Source organism: Camellia sinensis, unplaced genomic scaffold, assembly GCF_055761805.1.
Source record: "Camellia sinensis isolate YWXY unplaced genomic scaffold, ASM5576180v1 Unanchor12, whole genome shotgun sequence".
NCBI lineage: Eukaryota > Viridiplantae > Streptophyta > Magnoliopsida > Ericales > Theaceae > Camellia > Camellia sinensis.
This window is the reverse complement of record NW_028128998.1, coordinates 4243519-4250272: the sequence shown is the minus strand read 5'-3', so window position 1 is coordinate 4250272 and position 6754 is coordinate 4243519. Positions and strand designations below refer to the sequence as shown.

General features: G+C 34.8%; 1 pseudogene; it reads left to right on the top strand.

The window, feature by feature from the left end:
* Positions 1 to 2084: 2084 nt before the first annotated feature.
* On the top strand, positions 2085 to 3519 carry LOC114266315 (G-type lectin S-receptor-like serine/threonine-protein kinase SD2-5 pseudogene; annotated as a pseudogene).
* Positions 3520 to 6754: the final 3235 nt, after the last annotated feature.

Here is a 6754-nt window from a genome sequence, read left to right as displayed (position 1 = left end):
CCTCGACCCTGCCGTGGCGCTACCCCGGACCCGCCAAGGGGCGCTGCCCCCTAGACCCCCGCGAGCTGACCGGGCAGCTTGATCCCCGTCATAATCGGCGCAGTCACAATCTTGAAAGTATTAACATCACAAACTTCTCTTCAAGGCACAATTCAAGTTGGATTCGCATTTAAACACTCATAGCCTCACTGAAATAAAAAGTACGAAAACAAATACAACTTAAAGGAGTTTTGTCAAACGGGGTTGCCAAGAATAAAAACCTAACAGATTTGAAATGTAGCACTTTCCTCGAAGTTTGTAACTCACCTTTCTTCTTCAACACCTTCTTCTCCATTGCTTTCCCCAAAGAAAAACAAAAACTAGTGACCAAGAAGAAGAAACAGAGCTGTAATGACAAACCACCACCAACGGGTCTATCTGGCAATATTTGTTATGCTGTTATTATCTTTTTCATAGCCTCAGTATCCTTCTTTCACGATGCCCAATTTCCACGTCCAATGGCAATGTTAAGTACTTCTTGGATCAACAAGCCCTCAATTTACATTGAAGTTACCGATTTTATCGGTTTAAGTCTCACACCCGTCCTCGAAGGATCATCAAGGGCTCACATTTGATCTGTGGTTTCTATTGCCCTACTCAACAAACTCAAGCATGCCTCTTTGGTGTTGTACTCTTCGGTAGTAGATATTGTTTTAGCGACAACTCACCTTCTATAATTGCACTAGAACTAGTTTGGTCTGCTAATCGGGATCGTCCTGTTCAAATTGACGCCACCTTACAACTCACTGGAGATGGAGATTTGATATTGCATGACGCAGATGGCACTTTCGTATGGTCTACCAACACATCAGGAAAGTCCATCTTCGGCATGAATTTCACTAAATTGGGAAACCTGGTCCTCTTTGATCAAAACAATACCACGGTTTGGCAGCCGTTTGATCACCCAACTGACTCCTTGCTTGTTGGCCAAACTTGGTCTCGTAGCCAGAAGCTTACCTCCAGCAAATCCGTATTGAACTTGACTCCAGGTTTGTTTTCTCTTAAAGTTCACGATTATTATAATATGGTGGTGTCTTATGTAGAATCCAATCCACCCTTGCCCTATTTTAAATCCTATGTAGGAGTGAAATACGTTAAATTCGAGAAAGAAAGTTTTTTGGGGCAAAAAATCCTTGTTGCATCATCATCATCGTCACCTCATCGTCAGTTCATAAGGTTAGATCCTGATGGGCATTTGAAGGCTTATAAGTGGAATGGATTGAATTGGAATGTGATGGCTGATCTGATGACATTAGATATTGGTGACTGCGGTTATCCCACGATGTCAGGGCCGACCCTGAGTTTTCGGGGGCCTAAGGCAAAATAATTTTTCGGGGCCTTTTAGATATTCATAAAAATAAAATAAAAATCACCCTGTTTGGTTTAGAATTTTCAAAAATAATTATCTAAGTTTGCAATTTGTATTTTTTTTATATTTTTTGTATTTGGCAACTTTTTTTTTCTTTTTTCTAAAAAAAAAAAAACACAAATATTATAATTTTTAAGTGTATCTATATTAGATGTATCTACAAAATAAATAAATAAAATTGCATAAAATATTTCTAAAAAATACTAAAAAACACATAATTGGGCCATAAAAAGAAAAGGGAAAAAAATAGGCCCCATAGACATATACATATATTTTATTTCTTATTTTTTAATTGGGCTAATAATTAACACTTATAAATATTTTTTAACTGGGCCTTTTATCAATTGGGCCAAATAGAACTTTTGAGGCATTTTAAAATGGCCTAAATTAATTAAACAAAATTGGGCCATTTTGAATTTTGGATATAGTACAAGATAATGAATTTGGGGGCCTAATTTTTGGGGCCCTAGGCACAGGCCTCACTGGCCTTAGCCCAAGGTCGACCCTGCATGGTGTGTGGCAATTATGGCATCTGTTCTTCAAATAGACAATGCAGTTGTCTTAAGGAAGCCATCTAAAACAACACCTTCTAGCAAAAAAATTCTAGGCAACCCAGCCTTGGATGTTCCCTTGTTACACCCATTTCTTGTGACCATTCTCAATATCACACCTTTTTGAAGCTTAAGAATACTAGTTTCTTTTACTCTAACTTCCACGAATACTTCCCCTCAAACTTTTACTTGGATGAAAAATTAGCATTAGAAGATTGCAAGAAGAGTTGCTTGAAAAACTGTTCATGCAAAGTAGCTCTTTTGCACATAATTTGGGCTATTTTTCAAAGTAAGGTTGCTTATTATTGTCTGAAGTCTTTTCTCTTATAAGTAACAAGGGAACAATGTATGAGAACGTTGTTGTATTTCTTAAAATGCAGAAATCTCCAACTAGACAGAATCCTATTCCTTCAGCAACAAATTCTCCTCAAAAGAAATCAAGGCAAGTCAAGATCATATTGGGTTCCAGTCTCGGAGATTTTTTTGTTGTATTTTTTTTGGTTGCCTCTTGCATTTTCTTTTTCAAAAAGAAACAAAAGTCCGAGGATTTTGATGAGTTCTTTGTTGATCAAGTACCAGGGATGCCTACCAGATTTTCTTACGAATAATTGAGAGCCACGACAAGCAATTTCAATGATAAGCTCGGGGAAGGAGGATTTAGGTCAGTGTTTCAAGGGACATTAAGCGATGGCACCAAAGTAGCGGTGAAGCATCTCAATGGTTTTTAGCTGAAGTTGAAACAATAGGCAGCATTCACCAGGCCAATTTGGTGAGATTAATTGGATTTTGTGCTGAAAAACCATATAGGCTTCTAGTTTACGAGTACATGTCCAATGGATCATTGGATACATGGATCTTCCAAAGGCGCCAGGAGCAAACTCTTGTGTGGTAATCCAGAAAGAAGATCATTATGGATATAACCAAGGGACTAACCTATCTTCACGAGGAATATAGGCAAAAGATACTTCATTTGGATATCAAACCCCAAAACATCCTTTTAGATGAAGACTTCCATGCAAAAATTTCTAATTTTGGATTGTCAAAACTAATTGATAAGGACCAAAGCCAAGTTGTAACAATGATGAGGGGAACACCAGGCTATTTGGCTTCCGAATGGTTGAGCTCAATTATCACTGAGAAACTATAGATGTTTATAGCTTTGGTGTCGTGGTCTTGGAAATGTTGTATAGGTGCAAAAATTTGGATAGGTCTCAGCCTGAGGAAGATATGCATCTGCTAGATCTGTTTAAGAGGAAGGTAGAAGAGGAACGACTTCTGGATATCATTGATAAATACAATGATGACATGCAAACACATAGAGCAAAAGTTGTGGAGATGATGAGGGTTGTTGTGTGGTGTCTACAAAGTGATTTTTCCAGGAGGCCTTCCATGTCGGTGTTGGTTAAGGTCTTGGAGGGTTCTACAGATGTTCAAAGCAATTACGATTATAACTTCACAACTCCTGTGGCACCAAGACCAATTACAGTTGCTGGTCACCAAGGGGATGCCATTGGCACTACTATTCCATTATTTGCATCAGCTTTATCAGGACCAAGGTAAATAAAGTAGACTCCAACAAGCAAATTACAACTGGTTGTTTCAAGTTTTTGTATTCCATTTCATATGTAGTGAACTATAATCGAAGATTTTTATTTGTGCAAATCACAATCCATGATACCAAGATTAATGGTGTTTTAGGTAGAGTTGACAAAATTTCAACTCTCTCAATAATATTTGCCCCTTTTATTTCTTCAAGTTCTTCCATCATCATTTCCATAGTACATACAAAACTACATGAATATAGTGAGCTAGATTTCCCATAGTTTTAATTCAAACATTTTCAAGTTCTATAGTGAAGGCGAAGTACATAGATATTTTGTGAGACTATGAGAATTTCTCATGATTCAAGTAAAAGAAGAGAACATCAAATTAGTGGGTTACAATTCAAACTTTATTCTCCAAAAGATGTGTCAATGAATAGTAAATTAAGTTTCAAGAAGGAATAAAGCCGGCTTCTATTTTGGACAAATTTAGAGCCATTTTATGATTAATTAATTTTGTTAAAGGGTTATATTCTTGAATTGCTCGGAAAGAAAACATTTTGTACATCAGTTAGTCTGCAGAATGTGCAATTTTTTTTCTCCCTTTAAGCTTGACTGGGAAAACAAAAAGTGTGACGTGATGAACAAAAAATTCTACTGCCCTGTTTTTCCCCCTCTGCTTTCCCGAAACCTGCTGTTCTGTAATAGGAAATTGATAAACTGAAATCTGATTTGCAATATTTTTCTTGTATCATTTTTTTACATCGATTCTGCGCATTAGATCAAAGCCCAAGCTGTTGTGTGTTCAATGGCTAAAGTGTGCACTACATGGATCAAACCTATTTGAATGAAGGCATAAAATATAATTGGGGCCCTTTGTAATATTTTTTTTATGATTTTTATTTAAAATTCTTAACAATTTCCTAACCTTTACAATCAAAATAATTTTGATAAAAAGGCCTTTTATTTTTTTTTACTTGACCAGATAATTGAAGAGGTGTAATGTAAATGTCCTCCAGTAAGAGTGGTTGTTTTCTCTCTTTATGATTTGACTGATAGTCTAAGATAACTCATGAAGTGTTATTCTTGTTTGATAATTTAAGATTTAATAATTTTTATTTATTTACTGAGAGATTTTTTGCCACTTTTTTTTTTTTTTTTGAGAATTATTTTGAGTAGAATTTTTTTTTATGTATATATATAAATATATTGTGTAGTGAATATATAGTAAGTAGGGCCCTCCTAAATAGAGCGCCTACTCCTTAAGCCACCACTAGTTTGCAGTAGATATTGTACGATAGCGTGGCAAGTTTGGACCGCAGTTACTCAGAAGTGGCTAATAGCGATACAAGTAAACTAGTTTAAACAGATAAATAAACGATAAGCATCATAATCTTGAATGTTTTGAAATTATTCCTTTGCGCTGCAAAGCTTCAAAACATTACAAGCTCATAGAGCTAAAGAATGTTACCTACCTCATTGTTGAGGCTGACATGTCAAATGCTATGAATACATAGACATGAAGAGTAGTTGCAAGCAAGCCTGTTTAAGTAGTTGCTATCATAGAGCTGCTCTGTTTTGTTCAAGTGATGTTTCCAATACAAATTCAAGTGGAAAATGCTCTATATATACTAACAGAGATCATCTCAATGAAGGTCAATATAAAGTGCAATCAATAATCAATTTGTAATCAAACTGGTATCCAAACTTGAAGCGTTTTTCCGGTCTCTTTATTATAATTTTCATCTTTGTTTTCCTTTTCAAGGTAGAAAAGAGGAACTAATGAAACCGTGGAGATTATTTAGATCAAGTGTCGGGAATGCCCATGAGCAAGGTTTCGAAAAGCGGTTGCGGTTACGGTTACGGTCGCTGTAACAGTTGCGGTGGCACGGTTGTGGTTGCATGATATAAAGACCGTAGCGTAACGGTTGCGGTAACTGGAACGTTGATTTTTTTTTTTATTTTTCGCACAATTTGAAGAAAAGTTACCGATACGCATTTTACATTCTATTTCAATAGTTAATGACTTCAAAAATAATTGATTTTAAATATTTACAAATTATTTTTGACCAATACCTGAACTAACTGAATAAAATATATTCACAATTATTAAATGAAATGATTATAAAATAAAAATTGTGCCATAAACAAAAATTATTTTTGAGGCATTTGTTTAGACAACACATTACAACTAACTAAATAAAATTATTTATAATTAAGTATTAAATAAAATGATTATAAAAATAAAAATTGTGCCATAAACAAAAATTATTTTTGAGTTTTTTGACGACATTTTTTAAATAACACATTACAACAACAAAATAAAATAAAATAATGTTTGCAATTAAATATTAAATAAAATGATTATAAAAATAAATATAACCACTGTTTATATATTTTTTATTTTACATGCTAATGTAATGAAATAAAAAAATTTTAAAAAAATTATAAACAAAATAAATTCATTTAAGATCTTTTCTTTAGGCTTAAATCACTTTAGTATTTGTTCTTTTTTTATAAGTTTTTTTTTTCGGGAAAGGAAGCTATTCAAAATATTATGCAAGATGTAACGGTGTGTAATTGACTGTTACGGCTGTTACGTAACACCGAAACGGCCGATACACATGAGAATTTCTATCACACTGCTATAGCAGCCGTAACGAGTAGCAGTAACCACCACAACCATTACGTAATGGTTGCGACCGCTTTTTAAAACATTGCCATGAGATTCTCTTATAGAATTGAGCTCAAAGTCACTGACTGATATAATTTCAAAAGGAAACTTTGGCAAGGATGATATGTATATTGGTCTTTGAAGGAACTCTTCTAAGCAACGACAAAATCAAAGTTGCAGCGAAGCATCTTGATGACTTAGGCCATGTCAAGAAGTCTTTTTCTTAGCTAAAGAAGTCAAAATAATAGGCAGCACTCACCATCTGAACTTGGCGAGATTGATGGAACATTGTGTTGAGAAATCACAGACTTTTAGTTTATGAATATGGGACTGTTTAGTGCAACCTATGGAGCTGTTTATAGCTTTCTCTTTTTTATATATATGTAAAATTAGTTTGTGCAGCTTCTATTTACCGCTTATAAGACAAAAACAGTTTTTCAAAAAAAAAAAAATGTACAATTGAAAAGCAAGGGGAAGGTGTCACGGTATTGGCAGTCCTTTGTGTATGGAAAAATTTAGATGGTGTACTTCTTGTCAATTCCACCAGTACCAAGCTGTTGGCCACTTGCTTTCTCTGCTA